The sequence below is a fragment of the Adiantum capillus-veneris genome, chromosome 22 (genome assembly GCF_014529385.1).
Source record: "Adiantum capillus-veneris isolate H3 chromosome 22, ASM1452938v2, whole genome shotgun sequence".
NCBI classification, from domain to species: domain Eukaryota; kingdom Viridiplantae; phylum Streptophyta; class Polypodiopsida; order Polypodiales; family Pteridaceae; genus Adiantum; species Adiantum capillus-veneris.
Genome location: NC_140952.1, coordinates 80,093,194 through 80,120,973, shown reverse-complemented (window position 1 = coordinate 80,120,973; position 27,780 = coordinate 80,093,194). Strand labels below are relative to the sequence as shown.

At 45.5% G+C, this 27,780-nt stretch overlaps 1 protein-coding gene across 2 annotated transcripts in view; it reads right to left on the bottom strand.

Annotated features, from left to right (window-relative positions):
- Window positions 1–20,168, bottom strand: part of COAD (4-phosphopantetheine adenylyltransferase) — an 86,962-nt gene extending 66,794 nt beyond the window's left edge. Inside the window, exons 1-2 of one of the 2 annotated variants that reach the window (XM_086495920.1) lie at window positions 20,011–20,107; window positions 6–43 (exon numbers count right to left, since the gene is read on the bottom strand). The gene's annotated coding sequence lies outside the window, so the exon portion shown is untranslated. Of the gene's footprint in view, window positions 1–5; window positions 44–20,010 lie in introns of both variants that reach the window. The other variant, XM_086495919.1, reaches the window with a different exon arrangement.
- Between the last annotated feature and the right edge of the window lie 7,612 nt (window positions 20,169–27,780).

Here is a 27,780-nt window from a genome sequence, read left to right as displayed (position 1 = left end):
CAGACCTTGTTGGCTGCCAAGTTGTAGTTGTTTTCTTAAAAACCTGTATCACAAGAGCCAATATTAAGAAATGCATCATATGATTTTGCAAGTGAGGACGAACTTTATATGAAATGGAGTTATACAATTTTACATCACTGTACATACTCAAGTATCAGAAAGCAAATCTCTCATAGGCTCAAACATGTCTGGTGTAGGAAGCTCTAGGATCCTTATGTGTCTTCTTTCGGTGACCCACGAGAACATGACATACGTGAGGCTTGGTGTCACGTGACACATCCCAACCCTATGTGTCCGTGGACAAGCTACACCACAGCAGGGTTCAGTCAGTTCAATCAGTTTAGATTAGTAGTGATCTGGCACTTTTGTGAGTCTATTCGTAGACCGTGCATGCCCACTCACTTAGCATAGATGCATATCCTCCGGTTGCACACAGCATGATCATCGGAATTCCCATCAAAATCTATTTGCATCAGTTAGGGGAATTTTCCAGTGCATTTAGCCTATTTTCCTATTTATTGGGATTTTCACTTATTATTTTTAAGTGACTTTCCAACAAAAGTAGGTAGGGCAATTTTGCTAAGTTTCTATATAAGCAAACCCAAGTTAGCACTAAATGGCAGAAGAGGCAGTAGGAGCACCTTGCTCAACAAGCAACTTCTCAGCAAGACCAACCCCCGCGACTACTCTGGCGTTTTCTCCACAGAAGACCTAGCGTTTTTGCATCAGATCAGCCTTGGCGATTTGTGCACAGCAGATCAGCCCCGGCGTCATCACCACACAGCAGATCAGCCTAGCGTTTTTGCATTTACAGAACCCCGGCGACAAAAGGACCAATTTCAGCCCCTGGCGTTTTTGGATTTCAGAAGCAAATTAAGACCGGCATCATTCACCTAAAGTGTAGCAGATTCAGCCCGTAAAGACCATCAGTTTTCAGCCCTAAGAAACCTCATTTTTCAGCCAAGAAAACGTAGCCAAAACAGTCATTGTCAGCCACCGAAACAGTCCCGAAATTCAGCGATTAGAAGATCTCAAATTTCAGCCATCGTCGTCGTCGTCATCGGCATAGACCAAGTTGCATAGTCCATTGCATACGCATTGTACACCTTTGTGCAATCAAAGAATAGACCACTCTCGCCGACGAGAGTGGGGCCTTCGGAGGAGGGTTTTACAACCTCTCGGGTGTCGTATCTCTTCTCTCTCCTTCTCTCAGTCTCATTCACTTGCACGCACAATATCCACTCACTTTGTTCGTGACCACAGCACTCTACAAGACGGAAAGCTCTCTCTTTCCCTAAGAACTAAAAGGAACCTTGAGCAATAAAGATCACTAATCTTGAGAAAATACAACATTCATTCCGCTGCACCTAACATTGGTATCAGAGCTTTGGAAGTGTTCTGCATTACTCAAGGGAAGAACCACAAGAATTTTTTTTGCTTCTTGTGATCCCACGAACCCAAGTTTACTTGGGCGTGGCGATTCCTAATCGTGTTTTATTGAAGAGTGACAGGAATCCCAAGAAAGAATGGCTTGTCCAGCCTCCCCTTGTGTCTCTTTTCACTCATTGAGAGCGGACCGTGCACTTAGCGGCCGGCCAATCGACGTGAGGTGGGAAAAAGCAACCTTGGTGTGAGCACAAGGCCGCCAAGGGGTGCGCCCGCAAAAAGGAGTAGAACTCGGGTGAAGAGAAGATCCTTCTCAACGCGATTTGCAAGCGAAAGAAAACCTCAAGAACCCAAGACCCTCAAGACCCAAGTTCCTCGTGAACTTAAGAACCCAAGACCCCCAAGAACCCAAGTCCCTCGTGGACTTAAGAACACAAGAACCCCCAAGAACCCACGATTGCAGAATGGTCATCACTCGAAGCGGAATGGATACTTCGCTTGGAGGTGATGAGCATGAGAGAGGCGAAGAAGACTTTTCCCCACCAGGAGGTTTTTCTGACCCTTCCCCATCTACGACAAAGAATGCACTAACTCCTATGGAGGAGTTGGACCAAGAAAGAGAAGCAGAAAGAAAAGCCTACGAAGAAGATATGGCAGCCATCGAGCGTAAGTACCAAGAAAGAAGAGCAGCCATAGAAGCAGAATTTTATCCCGAGAACAAAGCACAAATGCAAGAGTTATTGCGAATCTTTTCTCAAAGGCAGGCACCGATGCAAGAGATTCGGGAAAAGGAGACTATCTCAGTCTCTTCTTCTCCATCGCATGATACACAAGATTTGCATGATTGTATGAAGCATGATGATGTTTTGAACGACAATGATAAGCACAATGATTTGCATGATGATGAGAAGCATGATGAATTGAATGATAATGATTTGCATGATGATTTGAATGACAATGATAAGCATGATGATTTGGATGACAATGACAAGCATGATGATTTGCATGATCAAGATGTGATTTCTCACAAGCATGATGAGTTGCATGAAGATGATGTGATTGTTCACAAGGATGATGTGTTAGTGGATGCTTTTCCTAGCGAAGCTAACCTCGTTGTAGATTCGATCAATCACCAAGAATCGATCTTGGCTTTCGAGTCGAGGTCCACAGATCCCCCTCAAGCTGATTCGATAGATCCCGAAGAAGCGATCTTGGCTCTCGAGCCTTGGTCCAAAGAACCATCACAGGAAGTATTATGTGTTCGCATGATTGATACGCACGCATTGTTCGAGTGTTTCATTCGTGACGGTTTCCTGTATTTTAGTCAACATCCTTATGTGATCTCTTTTCCTAGGCATGGCATATTGTATGTTGAGCACGTTTCTCTCATGGATGAGCACGAATGTATGAGGATTGTTCATGAAAAGCCGAAAAGTTTGGATGTCAGGAAGTCACATTTCATGTCTCTTCCTTGGCATGACAGAGTTTCCGAAAGAGCACATGATAGTATGAGCACCAAGCATGGGCATTTCCATTGTGATTTGCCACAGTTGATTGATTTCGATCAAACAGAAAAGATTCGAGCGCATTGTTTGCATGTGTTTGATGAACGGGTTGTCACTCCGTCTCTATGTTCATCTACATTGCATACACAGTCTTTAGCAAAGACATGATTTTTTTCCTTCACTTTACATGGACTGGGTATGTTCATGGTTTTGTGTTGGAGATTGTTTCAGGAATTTTCAGTCATGGAGATTCTTGAAGACGAAAGAAGCAGGATTCTAGACGAAGTTGAAGCATCAAAGGAGCCACAGAAGACTTTGAGTCGCTTTCAGCGCGGCCCAAAGAAGCAAGCGTTGCAGACCTTTATGAAGTTCAAGTACCGCTCGACCCACACATCAGAGTGGGCCCGCGAAGAGTCCCTTCCAGGATTCCGGATGATGTTGGCGATCTCCCTCGACGCCATACAGTTCGGTACCAGTACCTCACTTTGAAAAGGAGGGGATGTCACGTGACACATCCCAACCCTACGTGTCCGTGGACAAGCTACACCACAGCAGGGTTCAGTCAGTTCAGTCAGTTTAGATTAGCAGTGATCTAGCACTTTTGTGAGTCTATTCGTAGACCGTGCATGCCCACTCACTTAGCATAGATGCATATCCTCCGGTTGCACACAGCATGATCATCGGAATTCCCATCAAAATCTATTTGCATCAGTTAGGGGAATTTTCCAGTGCATTTAGCCTATTTTCCTATTTATTGGGATTTTCACTTATTATTTTTAAGTGACTTTCCAACAAAAGTAGGTAGGGCAATTTTGCTAAGTTTCTATATAAGCAAACCCAAGTTAGCACTAAATGGCAGAAGAGGCAGTAGGAGCACCTGCTCAACAGGCAACTTCTCAGCAAGACCGACCCCCGCGACTACTCTGGCGTTTTCTCCACAGAAGACCTAGCGTTTTTGCATCAGATCAGCCTTGGCGATTTGTGCACAGCAAATCAGCCCCGGCGTCATCACCACACAGCAGATCAGCCTAGCGTTTTTGCATTTACAGAACCCCGGCGACAGAAGGACCAATTTCAGCCCCTGGCGTTTTTGGATTTCAGCAGCAAATTAAGACCGGCATCATTCACCTAAAGTGTAGCAGATTCAGCCCGTAAAGACCATCAGTTTTCAGCCCTAAAAAACCTCATTTTTCAGCCAAGAAAACGCAGCCAAAACAGTCATTGTCAGCCACCGAAACAGTCCCGAAATTCAGCGATTAGAAGATCTCAGATTTCAGCCATCGTCGTCGTCGTCGTCGTTGTCGTCGTCGTCATCGGCATAGACCAAGTTTCATAGTCCATTGCATACGCATTGTACACCTTTGTGCAATCAAAGAATAGACCACTCTCGCCGACGAGAGTGGGGCCTTCGGAGGAGGGTTTTACAACCTCTCGGGTGTCGTATCTCTTCTCTCTCCTTCTCTCAGTCTCATTCACTTGCACGCACAATATCCACTCACTTTGTTCGTGACCACAGCACTCTACAAGACGGAAAGCTCTCTCTTTCCTTAAGAACTAAAAGGAACCTTGAGCAATAAAGATCACTAATCTTGAGAAAATACAACATTCATTCCGCTGCACCTAACACCTAGTGCGAAAACTTGTTTGATGTTGAGTATGGCCTTTTTAGCTATTGTTGCACCCTGCGATTTGTGACCCATTATTGCATATGCTAGTATTAAAGGGAATGTATATTTGTGGTAATATTTGAAGTTGAATGCCCTAGTGGAGTGTTTTGTATGCCGAATGGTGATTTTGGTATTTGTGTTCTCTATGAGCACACTGATCGCGTCTACTAGACCGTTGCAATCATGGGATATATTCTTGACCCTGCATGTGGCGCCGTTTGCAGCGCCAATTTCCAAGTCGAGATTTGAGGTGACATTACACTTTGCACCAACAGCGACATTGTGTATTTCATTGAAAGAGCTATCGTTGACCCAGCTTTCTAAGAGTGGCTTGTTGTCCGCATTTCTTTTTAACGCTATTCGGAATATCTGTTCGTTTGCAAAACTCCTTTGCAATATGATGTCATTGTATCTTCGAGCGTCGTCGCGATGGGTGCAAATGATTGTGGTGTCTTCGTCCATAGTTTCCAATAGTTCTTGTTCGTTTATGATGCACTCTGAAAGCGTGCTTGTTATCTCTTCTTCGGTTGGCTTTCTTTGTCTAATTGTATGCAGAAAGTTGAGGAATATTGGGTCCGCTGCATGTCGAACTGAGAATGTCATCTTGTGGACAATGCCATGCTTGAAGTGTGCCGATTGTGTAATTGTACATACATGACAAAAAGGCCCAGGGTGCTTACAGACGGGCGGTAGCTGTGCGAAGTCTCCAAAGACAAGCACTAATTTATTGCAGAATGGATCATGAATTGATATGTTTGTGACATTGACAAGTTGGCGAACGACCATGTTGAATGTTGTGCTTGTGAGCATTGATATCTTGTCCATTATGATAACGTCAGCCTCTTTGATGGATGTGAATCTCTCGTCTCCTGGATTTATTGATTCTGGATAGTGTTTATTCGAGCCCACCGTTATCTTGAATTGATAGTGCACTGTTTTTGCGGCACTGCTTAGCCGAGATGCAGCTGCGCCAGTTGACGCTGTCAATATGACTGTCTTGTTTTGTTGTACGAACCTGGTCGTCATGTATTTGATGAGGAAGGACTTTCTCGATCCTGGGACAACCGTGATAATGTGGAGGCCGGATGTTCTGGTGATGTGTCTTCGAAAATCTTGTGTTGTTCAGGAGTGAGTGTTGCGTTACGGACATCGGCGAACTCCTTTAGAAGCTGCAGCATGTTATGTCTACTAGTTTCCTTTGTATCATTTATCTCTACACGGCTTGAATGAATCGGACTCTCGCGGTTCAGGAAGAGCTTCTGGTGGATCAAGTTCACAATGTGCCCCGTGTTCTCGTTTAAAAGCATGTTTCGTTGTGTGTACTCGTTGATGTACATCTCAAGGTTCTCCTCGTCTCTTATTAATTGTCGGATTTTGCATTCTGTAAAGTAACAAGACATTGGGTTTTGTTGCGAGATCAGATCGGATTCAGTTCTAAATGTTGAAGAAGAAGCCCTCCGGTTGGTGGCCAGGGTGGTACTCGGTGAATCGTACGAGCCGGTGATTTTCTAGTACCAAGTTGTTGTAGGCATCGTACATCTGGCTCTTCTGAGATCCTGTGGTGGTGTTCTCGATCTTGAAATTTTTGTGGTACCTTCAGAACGTGTATTGCTCTAGCTGCAATGGCCTTGCACAGTACAAGTCAATTGGGTGCATAACAATCGTTTGACTCTGTGATAACAATCTTTGTCTTAGTGAAGGTGGCGATGAGTCGATATATTCCACGGCTTCGCTTCTTGTGATGATTGGAATTTGCAGGCAATTTAGTGCTGCCTCTATTGCTGAAATCGGCTTGGACATTATCGATGTTGCAATTACGCGGAGCTTGACCTTGTCTAGTCCATTCAAGCCGAGCCTTGCTGCGTTCTCTTCTGGTAGGTTCAGTGGACCCATTGGCTCTGTCTTCATTGCGTACTTTAGCAAGTAGTGAGATATAGATGAGTTGGTCATACGTTGGATGTTCATGTGCGCTCGACACAGCAGCAAGATTGTCGGGTGGTTGGGAACTACGTTACGGTGTTCATCTCCGGGCCGATAGTACAACCATCTTGATGTTTGTGGGTCCATTACGGGCTTGGTTGATAGCTGAGGACTGAATGGAAAGCCATATTTGCATGCAGAGTGTTGGCCCATTACCCAGCAAGCGGACTTGCATTTGTGAATTTGTTTTCTTGTGACGAGGTGATGTAAATGGTTCGAGAAGTTCAAAGGAGGCTGTTGTGGGTCAAGTATGTATGCCGCTATTTCATCTGCTACCGACTCAATGTCGCCTCGGAAAATCCACAAAATCAGATGAGCATGCAGCGATCCTCGGTTTTGTATCTCGTACCTTAAAAGATGATGCTCTATTTCGCCTAGGACTTTGCTCCCCCCAAAAATATGGTTGTTTAAGAAGACGTGCAGACGCTCGTGGAACAACACGGCACACTCGACAGGACAATCTTTCCATGTAGCTTCCATTGAATGAATGGGCAGTATTTTCGATTACTGTAATTTCGTTCCACCTGCTTTTTGTGACTTCGTCCGCTGTAAATGTCAGGAACAAATCAGGTAGGCTCCACAAGTCAACCATTGTGATGAGATCTTTGAGGTTCTTTCGATGCCATGATGGAGTGCCAGGCATTGTTGACGGAAGCTTGTATCTTATAATGTTTCTTACTGCATCTTGGTTGGATGCATTCTTGTGCTTCCTCTTATACGCGTCTATGTCACGCTGCGACATCGTCGTGTTTGTAGAATTGAAAATCATGATTGCTCTCTTGAGTTGGTACATGATGACTATATATGGCTTGTACAAGGTATACACGGAGAACAACATGTTGATCCTCATCCTGATGTAGTCACTGAATCGGGTGTCTCCTTCGTAGTTTCCGCACCCGAACGGGAATAAAAAAGGGAACACAGCGTTTTCTATTGTCACGTCTTTGGCCTCTGAGTGGCTAGCAAGCATCCCATTGTACCTGAAGATAGTCGTACGCTCAATGAGGCCTGAGCCCTCACGGAGCTTTACTGAGCCAAACTCATGAGAGTCTGTTCTGGTATAGGCCCTGCTTCTTGAGGTGGCGTACGTGTTTTCAAGAATGCTCATCTCACATTGCGCTTCTGCTTCCTCCATCAATGCAAAAGGCTCCATTTCTGAGTGGCTTGTTATGATTGACGTAACAGCGTCTGGTGTCAACACACACAAAGTGTTTTTTTTGTGGGGTTGCTCTGCCACTGTCTTATACATCTTGATAACTGGATTATGGAGTAAGTTGTAGGCCAAAATGTCTGATAAGCGCGAGGACGCGAGCAGCTTTCATAGTTGTTGTATATTTACTGCTTTTGTCCAATAGATCAGAGGGTCATGAAGCAAGGATCTTTTTTCAAGTACGCCGTATGCTACAGCGTTCGCAGAGCTTATGACGTTTAAAGAAATGTCAACTATACTGAGGAGTTGAGTGTGAAGCTGGTTGGATCCCAGGATACGTCGGACATAGTCTGGTAGCAGTACTACTATGCCTTTGGTCCTTATGAAACCGGCCCGTAGGGCGGTAGGCGTTGGCTTTCACCTGAAATTCTTTACTTTATACACACACACAGAGCACTTTGCAAAGAGAACCCGCGACGGGAGTTAACACTTGAATACACACACGGCTCGGAAGCTAGAATGCTCCGAGCAGACGCCGACAACCTGTAGGCCCCAAAATTGGCGCCCCTTTCGGTATTTCTTTATTCTTTAGGAGGGTAAATTACAAGGTAAGGTCCTGAGAATCCTTCACGTGTATTCACCTAGATACCATTTGATTTGGCCAAATTTCGGCAGCATAACAACCCCAAAACTTGCGCGAAACCAATTCCCCTGCTGGAACTCGCTTGCACTGGCGTATACCCTCTGATTCCTGTCCAAAAACAGTAAATTCAGCCCGCTGTATTTACTGGTTTTTGCCCTGTTTTCAGCCCCAAACAGTCCCCTAACTGTCCTTTGCCAGTGGGGCACGATTCCCAATGATCTTGGCGTCCGTACGACTGAAAAACGGTGAATTTACAGCGCATACACAGCGCTGATTTTGCACCTGTATGGTGAGGTTATGACCCTCACCAGTGCCTGCTTTGGAGCAGCAGTTAGCTACCCCTGTTCCTGCTCAAGGAGGCTCTTGCCTCAGCACAAAAGCATGAACCCACACAACTGTACATCAGTCAAATGAGTAGCCCTCTTGTGGGGCATCACATAACTGCACGTAGGGGAGAGAGAGAGCAGTGTGTAGTGTGCAGGGCATCACTCCTAGCACCACACTGTACATGAGAGGGAAAGAAAGCACTCCATAGCTCTTAACCTGTGACAAAAGCTGAAATGAGGCCTCTCCCAGCATAAAAATCAGCGACCATTTCTCTGCAAGAGGAAAGTTCACGAAAATGTGACACTTGGCGCATTTTCAAGCATTTTCCCGTTTCGGGTTTGCCGCTTAAAAATATCCTGACCGGTTGCCCAATTGACTTCACGGCAGAGTTATAAAATGTTCCCCTAGTCATACCGGAGGTAATGACGCGAACACATTTCACGGCCCAAAATAGCAGTTCCCTAAATTTTAGGAGATGCTTCCGTTGGGCTCCCACTAGTCTTCTGACCATCTATCCTCATTGGGACCGCATCCAAAAGTGCAATGTGGCCCAACTGTCGGATACTTTTTGTTGGAAGTCCCACCTTGACTTTACGCCTTAATTGAGTTCACTTCCTAGTATCCACCAACTTGCTAAGTGCGACGGGGGGACCTATATGATCTTGCTCTGAGCCTAGACATCCTCTTACCATACGAATTCCAGTGCCGACCACTTCCCGTCTGCGGGTGAATCTACCGTTCACACTGGCCATACAATGTCCGACCGTTTGCTACTTCAAAAAGAGGGTCTCAAAACAAATAAAATAAACCCCATTGGAAAGAAACCAACAACCAAGGTTAGCAGTTGCCACATCTCTGTGACATGGTTAATAACTGCCACGTCCTCGTGACATACCCCCCTCTTGAAATCGCAAACGTCCTCGATTGCATACCATAAATACACGCCACTGATGATCTTGTGCTATCAACACTCTTTTATCATCGCATGTATCCGCAACAAAGGTCGCAACATACATAGATACAAATGACTTAATGAGGCCTTCATACTTTTGCCATTTCTATCTATGGCACTGAATTCATATGTACATTTGATGTACTAGCTCTATCATTACCCCTCCTTTGCACACGTTGGGTTGGGGCATAAGTAGGCTGTAACCCAAAGGCTTCAAGGTAGAGCTGCAATACATTTGGTGACTCTGACAGTTCATGCTCTTCCATCCACTTTGCATCCATAGGTGGATAGTTCTTGAACTTCACCAAATAACGTCTTGCAACTTGTCCTTTAACTTTTCTGTCCTTATGTGCCAAAACTTGCTCAGGTACCAGGATCTCATCAAGTTCCTCAACTTCTGGCTGATCCTCAACTGGCATATCTTCTGGCACATCACCCACGAAGGGTCTTAGAAGACTCACGTGAAATGCATTATGAATCTTCCACGCATCAGGCAATTTCAGCCTGTAAGCCACATCGCTGATCTTGTCAAGCACTTGAAAAGGCCCATAGTAACGCATGCTGAGCTTAGGAAACAGCCGTTCCTTGCTCTTCATCTTCTTTAACCTTGCCTTTTCGAACCTTAAGAGAACCCAATCACCAGGTGATAGTAGCAATTCACGACAGTGACGATCAGCAGCCTTTTTCTGTTTTGCCTGAGTCTTCTCCAAGGCAACTTTAATCTTCTTATACATCTCATCCATGTTCTCAACATATCGATCTGCCTCAAAGATCTTGTCCTTTGTGTGCAAAATGGGAGGAACCTTTTTGCCGCCTTCAACAATTTCAAAAGGTGCTTTGCCAATAGACGAATGCACCGTATTATTGTACGCATACTCAAGCATAGGCAAATACTGTTCCCACTTGCCCTTATTATCTGACACATAGCATGTCAGCAGATCTAAGACAGTAGAATTGGCCTCTTCTGACTGTCCATCAGTTTGTGGATGAAACGAAGACGAGAACTTGGGCGTAGTACCCATGTTCTCAAACAATCCTCTCCAAAACAAACTGGTCATGCGAGGATCACGATCACTGATAATCGATTGTGGCATACCATGGTACTTAAACACATTGTACATGAACAAGCGCGCCATCTGATCAGATTTTATCTTCTTCCTGACAGGGATAAAATGGGCCTGCTTGCTGAACCTGCAGATAATGGTCCATATACCATCATTCCCTGTTGGCGTCCTTGGAAGATCAAAGATAAAGTCCATAGCAATGCTTTCCCATGGCTTATCCGGAATCAGCAGTGGTTGTAACAACCCTGGTGCCTTTTGCCTGTCAAACTTGACCTTTTGGCAAACTATGCATGCTCGCACAAAGGCATCCACATCTCTCCTCAAGGTAGGCCAATAGAAGAACGTCTCTACCGCTTTAACTGTTGCATCAATGCCACGATGCCCTACATACGGTGGGACATGACTCTCTTCCATGACCTTATGTCGCAATGGCCTAGTGACACAAAGTCTGCCATGCATCATCATAAAACCATCTCTGAGGAGGTAGTGCTCGTGATGTTGCCCCTCTTGTAACTGTTCAAAGATCCTTGCAAAATCTTCATCAGCAATATACTGTCCCTTCATGTCATCTAACTCATGATGATAAGGAATTGACACAGCTGAAATTTGTGGCTTTCTTGATAACGCATCAGCCACAACATTCTTCTTGCCTTCCACATGCATAATCTGGAAGTGGAACATGGAAAGAATGTTTGCCCATCGCATATGCTTTTCGGATAACTTTGACTGTGTCAAGAAGTATCGCAAGGTCTGATGATCTGTTTGGACAACAAAATCAGCACCTAAGAGGTAGTGCTTCCAGCTAGAAAGCGCATGAATCACGGCCAAGAGCTCTTTCTCATAGACTTGCATAGTCCTCTCTGGCCCTTGCAAAATTCGGCTTTCATAGGCTACTACCCGTCCATCTTGCATTAGCACTGCTCCGATGCTACTGCCACACGCGTCACACTGGACCACAAATGACTTCCTGAGATCTGGCAAAACAATAACTGGATCTGAAGTCAACTTTTCCTTTAAGAGACTAAAAGCTGAAATCTCTTTTTGGGTCCATCTGAAAGTGACCTCTTTCTTTTGCAATGCGTGAAGAGGCGATGCTATCTCTGCGAAATTTCTGATAAACCTTCTATAGTAGGAACACAATCCCAAGAAGCTTCTGACATCGTGCACAGTCTTCAAGTCTGGCCATGTCTTGATAGCTTCGACCTTTGCGGGATCCATTCTAACACCATCCTTTGAGATTATGTGGCCCAGAAAGTGGATCTCTTCGAGGAAGAATTCACTTTTCTTAGGATTGACAAGTAACCTGTGACTGCGCAGCAATTCGAACACAATGGTCAAGTGACGCCTATGCTCCTCTTCATTCTTCGAATACACAATCATGTCATCGAAGAATGTTCCAACAAACTGTTGATGCGAGCGGAAAATCCGGTCCATCATTCTGTTGAACGTGGCAGGAGCATTTGTTAGCCCAAACGGCATCACTAGAAACTCATAAAGACCAAATGTCGTTCTAAACGCAGTCTTGTGCACATCCTCTGGGCTTATACGAATCTGATGGTACCCACTCTTCAGGTCTATCCTGCTGAAAATTGCAGCACCCTCTAAACGATCGAGAATATCATCAATGCGAGGAATAGGGAACCTATTCTTGATGGTATTCTTATTCAACGCACGGTAATCAATACACATGCGCCATGAGCCATCCTTCTTCTGCACTAGGAGCACTGGGGAGCAAAAGGGTGAAGAACTAGGCTGAATCAGCCCCTTCTCTAATAGCTCCTCAATTTGGCCCATAATCTCTTTCTGCTGCGCCGCACTAACCCTGTAGGGAGGTCTATTTGGTGGGCTACACCCTGGCACCAAATCTATCCGATGGTCCTCAGGTCTCTCTGGCGGCAATTGCGACGGTAATGAATCAGAAAAACAATCACTAAACTTTTGCAAAAATGCTGACCTTTCTTTATCTAACACAGATAAATTTGACTGATCCTTATCTGAGACATCACGTGCAAAAATCAAGTACACAGAAAGATGATTCTTTATTACAGAAGTGATAGCAGAAGCAGATACAATAGGGACTGACTCTCCTTTAAGCTTTACATCCAAGATGTGAGTTTTGCCCCTATGCTGTACAGTGATCTTTTTGTTGTAGGCATCCAAGACTCCATGCACTCGGAACATCCACGGGATCCCCAACAAGGCGTCACAACCTTCCAACGGCATGATGTAAAACTCTTCAGTGTCCACATACGACTGAATATGCAGACGCAGTTTTCCAATGATGGGAGTAACACACTCTGAGTGGCCAGGACATGCCAACCCTGCCTCTGCTGTGTACCCCATCTCTTCAGCTTTGATGCCCAGCTTCATAGCTAACTCTGGTGAGATAAAGTTGGCTTTGGCACCTGGATCAAAGAAGATGAGTGCCGTATGATCCCTAACTTTACCCCATGCCCTGCATAACTCACTGGCATCTGTGCTGGGCCTGTCACCCACCATGTCTGGCACTAAACCTGCCGTGGGTTTTGGCTTCTTGCCTTTCTGGTCTTCTTTATCCTCTGAGTCAGCTGGCCTTTTTCTTTGTGGACAATTGATAGAAATATGACCAGGCTGCTCGCATATAAAGCATTTGTTCTCAGCCATTAGGACCTTCTTTTCCTCGAGCGACTTGCGCACAAAAGGCTTCCTTTTCTGTTTCTTTGCCTGCGCTCCAGAAGTCCCAGCTGGATCCTTGTCTTTGGTGGCCTGTTCTGAGCCCTGTGACGCATCAAGAGCCGTTTTCACAAAGGGCTTCTTCGCTGAATTTTTCTTTTGCTGCCCTCCTTTATCACTGCTCGGAAATCCACTGTCCTCTACTTTCAACAGGGCAAGACCAGTGTTCGCAACTTCCATAAGCTGAGTAAGGGTAGCCACTCTGTTCTTTGTACAGTAATCGCGAAGCCCTTTAGGCAGCCCACAACAATACTTCTCTATCTTCTCTGTCAATGGCACAAATCTGTAGGAGGTCACTGAGAGTAATGCTTTACAAAACCTCCTATTGTACTCCAGCAAGCTCTTGCACGAAGCTGCCGTAAGCTGGTGCCAATCTGTCAGGACATCGGCTTCAAATTCATTTGATAGCCAAGCAGATGCAAACATTTGCTTGAAGTAAACCCAAGTGGCGGGTGCCTGTCCTTGCATTAACAATGTCGTCCACCATGTCAGCGCATTGTCCTTTAAGAAAGTGGCAGCTTTCCTACCTTCGAGGCCTCTGTAAAATTCCCTCCCGCATAAGCTGTATCAAACTGCTGGAGGAAAGTGAGTGCCTTTGTCTTGTCCTCGAAACCACTGAAGGTACTGAACTTTACCGCTGCACCACCTTCTTTGTAAGCCTTCGGCTTCTCTAGTGCCCCCAAGTTGTCATACGGAATGGTCTGCAACATGGGCACTGTACTAGGTATGATCGGCACGCCTTGGCCATTCACATTTTGCGTAAGAGGTGCGATATCTGGCTGCTGTCCAGAAAAACCAGCCATGCCAAAATGAGCCTGTGGCACCCCAAACTGGCCCTGGTTGCCGTGGAAACCTTGCTGCATGCCGATAATACCATACATGGGGTTTGGCATAATGCCTTGCATACCCCCGAACACTGTTCCTGGCATGTACGGCTGACTTCCAGACGCATAACCAGCCATACTTTGGAACACTGATCCACCCCCGAAATACCCAGGATGTACCGTGGGTGGTGGAAAAACTGAGTGCATAGCCTGGTATCCAGCTCCCTGTCCATTCAAGACAGCATGCTGGCTCTGAAAGGTGGCGGGCTGAACTGGCATAACCTGTGGAATAGGCATTCTAGCCACCTGTTTAAGCACGAGAGGAACCTGCTTTGGAGCCCCCGACTCCGCAACATGCGAGTGTTCCCTTTCCTCCTGCGCCTCATGAAGTACCTGGGCTTGAGCTTCAACAAGCTCCGTACGCGGCGTAGGTTGCCTATTTTGCTGTTGCACTGGTGGCGCTTGCAAGAATTCCATAAACCTCGGATTCTGCACCAGCTGCGAAAAGACATTCACCGCGGCAACTAACTGAGTCTTAAACGCATCATCCTCAAGTTGCCCTGTCATAAAGCCCTGTACTACTGGAGGGACATTCACGTTGACAGGAGGTACAGATTGACGTGGCCGTGAGCTCTCGCCAATCTCAAAAACCATAGGAATCTCCTGCCTGTCCTTTGGAGAGAAACCCTCTTCCATAATTCCCTTCCCCTTGTCGGCCATAGTGTAATCCCCGTGTTCTTGCACTGTGTGTCTTTACCCTGAACAATCCAGGCTCACTCTTTGAGGAAAAAGTGATTGAGGTCCCGGCAACGGAACCATGAAACCGGCCCGTAGGGCGGTAGGCGTTGGCTTTCACCTGAAATTCTTTACTTTATACACACACACAGAGCACTTTGCAAAGAGAACCCGCGACGGGAGTTAACACTTGAATACACACACGGCTCGGAAGCTAGAATGCTCCGAGCAGACGCCGACAACCTGTAGGCCCCAAAATTGGCGCCCCTTTCGGTATTTCTTTATTCTTTAGGAGGGTAAATTACAAGGTAAGGTCCTGAGAATCCTTCACGTGTATTCACCTAGATACCATTTGATTTGGCCAAATTTCGGCAGCATAACAACCCCAAAACTTGCGCGAAACCAATTTCCCTACTGGAACTCGCTTGCACTGGCGTATACCCTCTGATTCCTGTCCAAAAACAGTAAATTCAGCCCGCTGTATTTACTGGTTTTTGCCCTGTTTTCAGCCCCAAACAGTCCCCTAACTGTCCTTTGCCAGTGGGGCACGATTCCCAATGATCCTGGCGTCCGTACGACTGAAAAACGGTGAATTTACAGCGCATACACAGCGCTGATTTTGCACCTGTATGGTGAGGTTATGACCCTCACCAGTGCCTGCTTTGGAGCAGCAGTTAGCTACCCCTGTTCCTGCTCAAGGAGGCTCTTGCCTCAGCACAAAAGCATGAACCCACACAACTGTACATCAGTCAAATGAGTAGCCCTCTTGTGGGGCATCACATAACTGCACGTAGGGGAGAGAGAGAGCAGTGTGTAGTGTGCAGGGCATCACTCCTAGCACCACACTGTACATGAGAGGGAAAGAAAGCACTCCATAGCTCTTAACCTGTGACAAAAGCTGAAATGAGGCCTCTCCCAGCATAAAAATCAGCGACCATTTCTCTGCAAGAGGAAAGTTCACGAAAATGTGACACTTGGCGCATTTTCAAGCATTTTCCCGTTTCGGGTTTGCCGCTTAAAAATATCCTGACCGGTTGCCCAATTGACTTCACGGCAGAGTTATAAAATGTTCCCCTAGTCATACCGGAGGTAATGACGCGAACACATTTCACGGCCCAAAATAGCAGTTCCCTAAATTTTAGGAGATGCTTCCGTTGGGCTCCCACTAGTCTTCTGACCATCTATCCTCATTGGGACCGCATCCAAAAGTGCAATGTGGCCCAACTGTCGGATACTTTTTGTTGGAAGTCCCACCTTGACTTTACGCCTTAATTGAGTTCACTTCCTAGTATCCACCAACTTGCTAAGTGCGACGGGGGGACCTATATGATCTTGCTCTGAGCCTAGACATCCTCTTACCATACGAATTCCAGTGCCGACCACTTCCCGTCTGCGGGTGAATCTACCGTTCACACTGGCCATACAATGTCCGACCGTTTGCTACTTCAAAAAGAGGGTCTCAAAACAAATAAAATAAACCCCATTGGAAAGAAACCAACAACCAAGGTTAGCAGTTGCCACATCTCTGTGACATGGTTAATAACTGCCACGTCCTCGTGACACCTGACGCATCTGTCGCAGCTGGAGTAACATGACCAATGTATCGATACTCCTTCCTTTTTGACAGCGTTCAAGAATGTCATGCTAGCTAGACTAACACGGGCATTGTCTAGCAATTTCTTTCCGAGGCGAGTTTTTGAGAATGTGGAAGTTCCGCAACCGGCACAAATTGTAAAGTTTTGGATGCAGCAACGCACTGATCTTGCCAACGTTGTGATAGAATGTTGATTCCAGTCCACGAACTTGCAGCTGCACTCAAACTCTCTTTCCTCTTTTTTATTATTCGTTGTTTTGCTACTTGCCTCTTTCTTTTCTGACTGAGTTTGTCCATCACCATGCTTGGGATCTGAAAGCATTAATTACAATATGAAACATCCTATCCATTAGAGATTCTTAATTGTGGTTTGGTTTTTCAATGATGCAGGAAATGCAGTACGTGCTCGCATGCTAGTGCTCATAAAAAAAAGAAAAAACCATACGCAAGTATGGTGGGGAGGTGGCACCGTCCTCACCCAAGTTTTATAAACCATAGGGAATGTGCCATTCCCCGGTCACCTTTTTTCACCTCCAGTGTTGGAGGGACACCAATGCTTCTCCTCAAAGTGTTGGAGGGATACCTTTCCATTATTTGGAGTTTGTATATTTATGTGTGTTGCATTAGTTATTCTATAAAATAAAGTAGATAGCATTAGGACGTCCATCTTAGTCTTATATACATTGACTTCTACATTTATCACTCGATTGTTCTTGCTTCTTGGGGGATGGAGTTGCTCTGCTCATGTTTTTATGAGACTTGGGTGTATGAGTAGATATCAAGAGGAAGAAATGGGCGAGGAAGCTGGGTGTAATGTTTCCCAGCAATGTCAATGCCTATGATGAGGAAGAACTGATGCATGAAGTTTGATGCAATGCTGGTCATGCCCCGTGTGATGGGGAGTTGTTGGCTTGCGAGGCAGAGGTAAATCTTGAAGACTGCTGGGGCGGAGACTGTCAGGAGCCTCAAGAGGCGACAAGGTTTCGTGGCGTGCTCAATTGTGAAGAAGCAAACTATGGGACAGTTGAGCAGCCCACGAGTGCAAAACATGCCAGACGTAAATATGCAAGTAACCAAGAGGGAATGCAGCTGAATGGGATGCTTGAGCAGACCTGGGACAGTCAAGGGCTAATGTTTCAAATAGGCCATAGAGAGTTTAGCTGGATGTTGAAGGCAGTTGGTTGATGGGTTCCCCCTCGTCAAAGAGGATTGTTCACAGAGTGGGAGCACAACATGAGTGCGCATGAGAATAGCCAGCGTAGTAGAGACCAGATCACTACGACCAGACGATGTAATGAAAAGGGTGGCAGAATTTTCGATGGTTTTTGCATGAACCATATGGTGCTTTCCTTGTGAACCCGGTTACTGCAGATCCTACTGTGCTTCAACTCATCTCAGCCTTTCCCCTCTTTGGCACTGCTAGCCCATACGCTACGCCATCAACGCATCCGGCCCATCTTGCCGCCTCTCCATTTGAAGCTTCTACTAGCCGTGATGCTAAACCAGAGGTTCTCCTTCAACCCACACGAGCATTTCTTCAACCTGCTCATGCTGCTGCTACCGGTGTACACCTGTCAGCCTATACACCTGCATGGTGCTCATGATGATGAAGTAAACGCCACCTCTTTGGCTCATCTAGCTGCTCACACTGAGCAAACCTGGGCGATCTCTTCTACTGCCGAGCACCCCGCCTTGGGTCATTGACCCACTGCACTTGCGGCTTTCATGATCCTGGTTCAAACCAGCACAGCCGGGCGGCCTCTTGAAGCACCTGATGTAGACGAACCTGTTGTGGCCATGATTGTTGTTTACCCTGCAGAAGAAGAGTTTTTTCACCAAAATGTCTACCGCACATGATGCTGCACACCCCAATGATGTTCCTCCTAGCTTTGCGCTCGCAGATGCCAACGCCACACTTGATGCTAAAGCTCTTGCTGTGGTTAAATCCACAAGAAGCCAACCCCTTGCATATAGTGCTTTCCTTGCGAACACGGTTACTGCAGGTCCTACTATGCTTCAACCCATCTTAGCCCTTCCCCTCTCTGCCACTGCTAGCCCAGGCGCTACGCCATCAACGCACCCAGTCCCTCTTGCGGCCTCTCTGTACCTGCCAATTCCAACTTGCACCGTGATCATGAGTACTCTCGCCGCAAGGAAGCATGCCACGTATTTCTCTATCTAGTGAGCCACAAAACTTGCAGTTCCAATTGATCCCAGGAACTTATTTCTAGGCTTTGCAACATTTTGAAAAACATACCATTCCTCGACTGCTATTTCCTCTTTCAAATCGCCACAAGGTGATCTCGCTCTCTCTCTCTCTCTCACGCGTGCATATTCGACTGCTAATTCCCCTTTTAGATCGCCACAAGCTGATCTGTCTCCGTACTAGTGCAAATAAAGAGACACAAGACTTGGCCTTCTTCCCGGCGCCCCAACCGCTCTAGATGAGCGATCGACGTCAGCCTCAAAACTTAAAGATTTCTTTGAAGTCTCCTATCGGCCAGCGACCAATGAGTACTTAGAGCGGGGTAATTGTCAAGCCACAAATACTCGAAGTTGCATCCAATCGAGGAGTAGTCCATTTCAAGTTGTTCTGCCTCCTACCCCGCTTTACTATCTGATTCATATTGCACACCATGTGCTCGAATGTACTTGCCATCTACAAAAATTAGACCTCATGCTCACCCAGCTTTTCGTGGTTTTGGCAAGCTGGCAAAATACACCCTCCCATGCCCGTGTCAATTAGTCACGAGGGGGTTCCCCCGATAGAATTTTGGTTTCGAGGAATTTTCTAAACGTCCTCCAAATGTAAAGTCTCTCCCTAGCCTCCTCCCGACGTCGGAGTGCTAATTGATGTTCATGCATTGCTAGCAACCTGGAGGCGAAGAAGACATGATGGGTCCAAAGAAGAGGGGCGATGCAAGTAGCACGAAGGTAACTTCCAGCAGCAGCAGCACTAGTCGTCCTGCGAAGAGTGTGGCGCAGGTATAGCTCTCGACTGAGAACCAACATCGCTTGTGCCGCCTACTTCAAAACACCAACAATCTCAATGCCAGCAGCAGTGCAAGGGAGTCCATTGCCTTAAAGGAGCCGCTTGGTGTAAATCAGCTCTCTCTCTCTCTCTCTCTCTCTCTCTCTCTCTCTCTCTCTCTCTCTCTCTCTCTCTCTCCTGCTCCTGCTCCTGCTCCTGCTCCTGCTCAGGTGATTGCAGTATATTACGTACCTACTCAGGTGGAGTGTGCATGCATGTGATCCCAAGATATTAGCTGGACATTGCAGAGTCAACATAGTTAAAATCATTATAAGCAACAGCTAGCGCTCTCTCTCTCTCTCTCTCTCTCTCTCTCTCTCTCTCTCTCTCTCTCTCTCTCTCTCTCTCTCTCTCTAAATCCTCAGGCGCCCAACACTGATGAACGCGTTCTCTCTCTCTCTCTCTCTCTCACACACACACACAAAGGCACGTGTAACTACCTGACTGCCTTGAATCGAAGATCTTCAAACCCTGCGAGTGCTGGTTACGGCTGCTTGCTGCGTCCTGCGTTTACCGTGATCGCTGGCGTTTTTACTTCGTTAGCGTAGAAGGAAAATTCAAAACTGTGGCCTCTCAGTAATCCACGTGGCTAGGTTTTTTTCGTTTAATATAGCTCCTATGCTTTTATTAATGCCGTTCTGCGAATCCGTTTGGTTCTTCTTCTACAAGGCTTTCCAACAACCCTTTTGGGTTTGATATGATATGGGCTTCCAAATCTACAACAATGGTGGTGAAGCTGCACTCTGTAGCATATGGAACCATCACCACAAGTGTTTTCTGTGCCTTCTTTGTCATCATCAGCCTCCCCATCATCGCATTTACTACATTCTCTTCTTAGTTAGTTACATCTTCTTCTTAGTCAGTTACATTGCATTCAAGACTGTGGCCTCTCAGTAATCCACGTGGCTACGTTTTTTTCATTTAATATAGCTCCTATGCTTTTATTAATGCCGCTTTGTAAATCCGTTTGCTTCTTCTTCTGCAAGGCTTTCCAACAACTCTCTCCTTTCTAGGTTTGATATGATATGGGCTTCCAAATCTACAACAATGGTGGTGAAGCTGCACTCTGCAGCATTTGGAACCATCACCACAAGTGTTCTCTGTGTCTTCTTTGTCATCATCAACCTCCCCATCATCACATTTACTACGTTCTCTTCTTAGTCAGTTACATTGCATTCAAGATTGTGGCCTCTCAATAATCCACGTGGCTACATTTTTTTCGTTTAATATAGCTCCTATGCTTTTATTAATGCCGCTCTGTAAATCCGTTTGCTTCTTCTTCTGCAAGGCTTTCCAACAACTCTCTCCTTTATGGGTTTGATATGATATGGGCTTCCAAATCTACAACAATGGTGGTGAAGCTGCACTCTGCAGCATTTGGAACCATCACCACAAGTGTTCTCTGTGTCCTCTTTGTCATCATCAGCCTCCCCATCATCGCATTTACTACGTTCTCTTCTTAGTCAGTTACATCTTCTTCTAAAGATCTTGATCTTCTCGGAAGTTTGCGACTAGGCAAAGAACAAGGGAGGGTTCCATTGGAAGCAATGCTCTGATTGCTTCAAGAAGGGTGACCTCGATCAGATCCGTTGAAGAAGGGCACACATCTTTAGCAATATTGGTGATATTAGAAAAAGCGATGATGCAACAAGCAGTGGCGGATCTCACAGAGATGAATGCGAGGAGTTAAGGCAGCATGGCTGATTATTGCAAGGTTTAATAAGTAGGTTGTTGAGCAAGCCGTGAAGAAAGGCCTTTCCTTCGCACTTGATGGGAATCCTTTATATGATGTCTTTTCAAGCGCGTTGATTTCCCAGCATGGTTGTGGCAACAGCCAGATGCGAAGCAAAGACCTCTTTTTACTGGCAAGTACTTTTAAAGAATCACCCTTCCTGTTGACATGGGTGAGAGAATTCATGATGAGAGTGCTAGTCAAGGGCTGTTCTGAAAGGTCTCGTTCTTCGTAGCGAAGGCCTCTCTCTAAATGCAATCTCCTTTGCTTGCACTTTGAAGGCCTCTCACCATCTGCAAGATCTTCACATGGGAAAGAGAATTCACGATGAGATTCCTACGTAGGGGTTGTTGGAAAAACATATGCTTGGCATTGCTCTGGTCGATATGTATGTCAAATATGGGGTCCTTATGAAAGCGCATAAAGTTCTTGATGAGCTTTCTGTCCATGCCCAGCATGGTTGTGGCAAGGAAACATTAAGATGTTTTCACCAGATATGTGCAAGGAAGCACTAAGAAGTTTTCACCAGATGTAAAGGAAAGGCCTTTCTTCAAATACAATTACCTATCCAGTCAGACGCTATAAGGGGGCTGCTGGAGACACAAATTGTCCATGGAAATGTGTTGGTTGATATGTACGCCAAATGTGGTGCCCTTATGAAAGCGCAAAGCACTTTCTTGATGGGCTTTCCGTGTGAAATGTTGTCTCTTGAGACATGTTGATTGTAGGATATGCTTAACTTGGCTGTGGCAAGGATGTCGCCCCCTAGAGCGAGCTGGTTGCAGGATATGCTTAACAATGTTTTGATCTATATGTATGTTGAATGTGGTGCCAGTTATGGATAAGCTTTTACTACGAATCGTCAAAAGGCACGTTGATTGTTGGATACGAGCGACATGGTTGTGGCAAGGTAGTTCTCGGCTATTTTAACCACATGAAAAGTGAGGGTTTCTCACCATACAAAGTCTCTTGAAGTGCTTTTATACGCAGATATGCCAAGCAAGGGTAGGCAAGGATGCTCAAAAATATTTTTCCTAGATGCAATACGACCTGGGCATGTTCTTGATGACCATTTTTCTTGAAATGTGATGGGAATGACGTCTCTTGGAATGCACTGGTCGCGGGATATGCACCACAAGAGTAGGTCCAGAGAGGTCTAGGCTGTTTTGAGCTTCCTATCCAGAGTGTGGACTCTTGGAATGCATTGATTGCAAGATTTGCCCCACAAGAGAAAGCTTTAGTATGTTTTCAGCAGATGCGAAGTGAGGGTCTCTGTTTAGAGCAATTACCTATGCATGCATCTTGAAGGCATGTGGCTCTATGCAAGAAAAAAGTTGTCTTTCTTGGCACTGTCTTGGTTGATATGTATGCTTAATGTGGTGCGCTTGAGAAAGCACAAAAAGTGCTTTAGGAGCTTCCTGTCTGGAATTCCACCTCTTGGAATGCACTAATTGCGGGATGTGTGCAACAAGAGCAGCAGCAAAACTCTCTAGGCTATTTTCAGCAAATGCAAAAGTAAGTGTATCTCTCAAAATTCAGTCACCTATACTTTCGTCTTGAATGTTACGCTTACATCTTAAAGGCATGTGGCTCTATGCAAGTGCTCGACAAGCTTCCTGTCTATCTGAATTTATGATAGACACAAGATATTTAGAAACAGGTTGTTCTTAGCAGGGATTTTCTTTATATGTATGGCAAATGTGGTGCCCTTACAATGTCCACAGAAAGGCAACAAATCCACTAACAACTCTAGATAAGAAGCAATACTCATGAAACACATCAAGCAAACTCAGAAAAGCGTGAGAAATTCTCATGTCCAAACTGTCATCACTATTGTAGATAAGCCCAACGTGGCTGTTTCAACAAAGTACTTTGTTGTTCTCATGGGACAGTGAAGGCCTCTTTCCAATTGTCCCAATACAATCACTTACGCTTTCACATTGAAGGTGTGTAGTCTTATGAAAGACGTTGACATGGGTGAGAGAATTAATGATGAGATTACTAGTCGCAGGCTTTTGCGAAAAATTATCGTGCTTCCTATGATCTGGAGTGTGGACGTAAGATTTGTCCCATAGGGGCAGGGCCAGAAAGCTCTAATTTGTTTTCAACATATGCAAAGCGAGGGCCTCTCTCTAGATGCAATCACCTATGCACGCATCTTGAAGGCATGTGGCTCTACGCAAGATGCCCAACTTCATTGATGCAAGGAAGTGCATCAACGAGAGACATTCAATTCCACAGTAAGCATTATCATTTTTTTATTTTGACACTGAGAACGCAGTTAATGAATGCACTGAAAATTGCACGCTACCGTGGGAATGGCACGTTCCCTCGTATCATAAAAATTGGGGAGGACTGTGCAAACTCCCCCATGTAAGGAGACTTGGGGAGGGCTATGCAAACTCCCCCATGTAAGGAAACTTGCATTTTCTTTTTTTTTTGAAACATGAAAATGGAACAACAAACAATTAATAACATTGACATCTTGTATAATCAGGAACAATGAGCTTGACAAAATTCTAGCCCTCCTTGTGGTTTTTTGCAAGGAACCCTTTTGAAGCACTACGATCGGTATCCCAAACACTCTCAGGTAAAAAAAGTTAACATGCTTTGATGAAATCTCTCTCCGTGCTTCATTTTCTCTCGAAAAAAAAATCAAACACCCTTTGATGAACTCTCTCTCTCTCTCTCTCTCTCTCTCTCTCTCTCTCTCTCTCTCTCTCTCTCTCTCTCTCTCTCTCTCTCTCTCTCTCTCTCTCTCTCTCTCTCTCCCCCCTTCATTTTGAAGTCTCTCCTCCCATTTAATAAATATCTTAGACATAGATTAATAGCATGAAATTAACAAAAAAAAAATCATTTGAGAAGTGCTAAAATGGCATATACAATTTCCAATATTTTTCTTATTCTTGATTGGATACGAACGTAGCTAACGAAGCACTCTAGTTTTTATTTAATACCGTGATCGCTGCGCGTTTTGAGGCTGCTTTTGCTTTCAATTGCTCTTGCCACGTGGGTAGCTTCTCCTTCTAGCTTGCACTGTGAGCATCTTACGCTGAAAAAAAAAGAAATGAAAAAAACAACTTAGCATTTGTACATGTATAAGTTTATCATAACTCATTCCGACACTCTCCAACTTTATGCCTTCTCCTCCAAAGCTTGGCAATCAAGGCATACTAGAGTGAATTTTGTTCCGTACAACCACATCCCTTCAAGATTCACACATAGGTGATTGCATATGGGTAGAGGCCCTCACTTTGCATCCACTGAAACCAGAGCTTTCTATCCCTACTCCTATTGTGGGTATCCCCCAATCAGCTGACGTCATTTCGAACAGTAAGCTCCTCAAGCACCTTCTAAAAACAACCCAAAGCTTCCTGGCCTGGCCCTTGTCGAGCATATCCTGCAATCAGTGCGTTCCAATTGACGACATCCCACACCACATTTGGCATACATATCGACCAAGGCATTGCCAAGCATGGCAGTTTTTTGCAACAACGCTTAACTAACAATATCAGAGTGAATTTTTAAGCCCATATCGACATCTTGCATACCAACACATGCCTTCAAGATGCACGCGTATGTGACTGCATCTGGAGAGCTTTCTGGCCCTGCTCCTATTGCACGTATCTAGTAATTAATGCACTCCAAGAGACGGCATTTGCAGGAAGCTCCTCATCACGTTTTTTGTTTTTTGAAGTGCACCACATTTGGCATACATATCGACCAAGGCATTGCCAAGTGCGACAATTTTTTGCAACAGCCCCTAACTAACAATATGAAAGTGAATTTGTAAGCTCATATCAGCATCTTGCGTAGCGTCACATGCCACTGTAACAGACTTGGACACTCCAAGTCAAGAATCAATCGCGACAGCACCAAATAACCACTTCAAAACAATTCACAGATCACAATAGATTTGCACTGGTCCAGCGGAGTTCCGTGCCTAGAGATATCGGCCCCAAAGACTAGCGCCCCTTTCGGTATTTCTTTATGCATTAAATCAATTATCAAAGTACAAAGAGCGGTTAGGGTTTCACTCTCAGACTCTGCGTCCAGATGCTATGAGAAGTGAGCCCTAATCCACGTATTTAAATGTTACAAGGGATGCCCAAAAGCATACTGATCGACCATATCCTCGAAGCTCCTATGATGTATCGCAGAAATAGCCAGAACCAACGGCTTCTGAGACAAAGCATCTGCCACCACATTCTTTTGGCCCTGCACATGGACAATCTGGAAGTGAAACTGTGACAAGATGTTCGCCCACCGCATCTGCTTTTCCGATCTGTCACTACTTGTTGCATCAGTAAGGCACTCATCTCTTTTTCTAACATCACCAATATTGCTAAAGATGTATGCCCTGGATTTGTTGTATTTGTCCATTCGTTCTTCAATGGATCTGATCGTCCAATCGGGTTCATCCTTCTTGAAGCAATCAAATCATTATTAGCAATGGAACCCTCCCTTGCTCTTTGCCTAAACGCAAGATTCCCATGTGGCAATGATGCAGGGTTTGCGTCAAATCCGGAATCGACAGGTATATATGCTAGCTTAACACTTAGACCTCTTCTTTCTAGAGTTTTCGCCAAAAGAATTCACGATGGGGATGGTGGAACACTGCTGTCTAGTGCCATGGCTTTCACGTCGTAGTGTTGGGAAACACGATAAGGAGGAAACTGGATTCAAAATCAGTTGTTGCTAGCTTTGGATTCCTCACGAACCTCTCAACCTCTAGCTCCAGCCTTAACACTGTGATTTGATTCCTTGAATTCAAAACATCGTGCAAGAAGCCATCGAGGTGCTCCAAGGAGTCTACAAAACAGCTAGAAGATCTTTAGAAGAAGATGTAGTTAACAAAGAAGAGAATGTCACGGGTGCAGCTTCACCATCATTGTTGTAGATTTTGAAGTATGCATCTTGCATAGAGCCACATGCCTTCAAGATGCATGTGTAGGTGATTGCAGCTCGAGAGAGGCCCTCACTTCGCATACATATCAACCAAGACAGTGCCAATCATGACATCTCTTTTCAAGAGCCTTTGACTAACAATATAAATTGTGAATTTTTGTGCCCATATCAGCATCTTGCGTAGAGACACATGCCTTCAAGATGCATGCTAGGTGATTGCATCTCAACATCTTGCGTAGAGCCACATCCTTCAAGATGCACATGCATAGGTAATTCCATATGAAGAAAATCCCTTGTTGAGCCCTCACGTCACATACATATCGACCAAGACAGTGCCAAGCACGACAGCTTTTTTTCTGTCCATATCAACATCCTTCAAGATGCATATGCATAGGTAATTCCATATGCCCTTGTTGAGCCCTCACTTCACATACATATCGACCAAGACAGTGCCAAGCACGACAGCTTTTTTTGTGCCCATATCAGCATCCTTCACGATGCATGCATAGGTAATTCCATTTGAAGAGAGGCACTCGCTGATCCCTCGCGAGCTTCACAGACATATCAACCAAGACAATGCCAAGTACGATAGTTTTTTTTCTCTCCTCATTGCTCGACTCCTTGTAGGCTCACAAGCTCTGCTCTTTTACTACACGCCACGCTTTCTATCAGAAAACTCCCGTGTTGTTGTTTTCCCTTGCCAGCCTCAAGCCTCCCTTCTAGGCTTACCAGCCTCACTCGTCCGCCCATAGGTCTCCTCGCTGCCTAGCGGCCCCTCTGAATCTAGTTGCTCGTCCCTTCCCGCCTTTCGATTACATAAGCGTTCGCGAGCCAAGAGATGCTCACCTCTCCTCCTTGACCTCCTCTGCTGCTTGCCGATGCTCTTTTTTTTCTCCTTTTTATATTTTCCGTGCGCGCTCTGCTGCAGTTGACGCTCCTACTTGAAATACCTGCCCCTGCACTTCCACGGCAGCTCTTTCGCTGCACTTCGACAACATCTCTTCCCGCTTTTTGCTCCTCTTTAGCTCCTGCTCTGACGACGGATTTCTACCGACGGCTCCTCCTCCCCTAATATCTATTTCACACCTCCCAAAATCTGCACGCGATTCCCTCTGGCTTCTTCTTCTGCACTGCAACGTCACTTTGCCATCCTCCTTGTAGTGCTTCGCTCGGCCACCTCCAAAAGATAGTGCTCTACCAACTAAGCCGTCCTCCTCGCCAGCTTGCTTTTTGATCCTGTCTCCTGCTCGTTGCGCGCTTATTGCTACCTGCTTTGTCTGATGGCTCTACTCCTCGACGGCGGCCTCAGCATGCTTTTCTTTACTCGCCACCTTATTCCTTGTTTACTTCCTCTTTACTTCATTGCCTACGTTTCTGCCTTGGACGCCGTTGAAAAGGCCATGACACGTGGGTTAACGAGAGTGCAGCGTTGTGATTTTGGCTTCTATGCTAACGAAGTAACTAGTATGCCTTGATTGCCAAGCTTTGGAGGAGAAGGCATAAAGTTGGAGAGTGCTGGAATGAGTTATGATAAACTTATACATGTACAAATGCTAAGTTGTTGCTACAT